The sequence below is a fragment of the Hipposideros armiger genome, unplaced genomic scaffold (genome assembly GCF_001890085.2).
Source record: "Hipposideros armiger isolate ML-2016 unplaced genomic scaffold, ASM189008v1 scaffold_1788, whole genome shotgun sequence".
NCBI lineage: Eukaryota > Metazoa > Chordata > Mammalia > Chiroptera > Hipposideridae > Hipposideros > Hipposideros armiger.
The window spans coordinates 21,106-21,980 of NW_017733138.1; positions in this window are offsets into that span (position 1 = coordinate 21,106).

Sequence of the window (875 nt, forward strand, 5' to 3'; positions counted from 1 at the left end):
CCCCTTTAATCTCTTCTACCAACCCCCCTACCCCTTTACCTTCTGGTAACCACTAAACAGTTGTCTGTGTCCGAGTTTTTGTTTGTTTATTTGTTTCTCTTGTTCCTTCGTTGCTTTCAGTTCTATTGGGTTGTCAGAAAAGTCATGACGTATTTTTTTCTGGTTTTTGTTACAAAAATACATCATGACTTTTCCGACAACCCAATATATCCCATATATGAGTGAAGTCATATAGTTCTTGACTTTTTTTGTCTGACTTATTTCATTTAGCATAATAATATCAAGGTCCATCTGTGTTGTCACAATTGGCAGTATTTCATCTTTTCTTATGGCAGAGTAGTATTCCATTGTGTATATATAACACATCTTCTTTATCCAATCATCTATTGAAGGACATTGTGGTTGTTTCCATGTCTTGGCCACCATAAATAATGCTGCAATGAACATCAGAGTACATATATCTCTACGGGTAAATGTTTTCAGATTTTTTGAGTATAATGGATACCCAGGAGAGGGATTGCTGGGTCCTATGGTAATTCTATTCGTATTTTTTTGAGGCACCTCCACACTGCCTTCCATAGCAGCTGTACCAATCTACATTCTCACTAATAGTATATGAGGGTTCCTTTGTCTCCATAGCTCTCCAACACTTCTTATTATTTGTCTTGTTGATGATAGCCATTCTATCAGGTGTAAGGTGATACTTCATTGTGGTTTTGATTTGTGTTTCCCTAATAGCTAGTGATGTTAAGCATCTTTTCATATATCTGTTGACCATTTGTGTGTCTCATTGGCAGAAGTTTCTCTGTGTCTTCTGCCCACTTTTAAATTGGATTCTTTGTCTTTTTGTTGTTGAGTTGTATGAGTTTCTCATG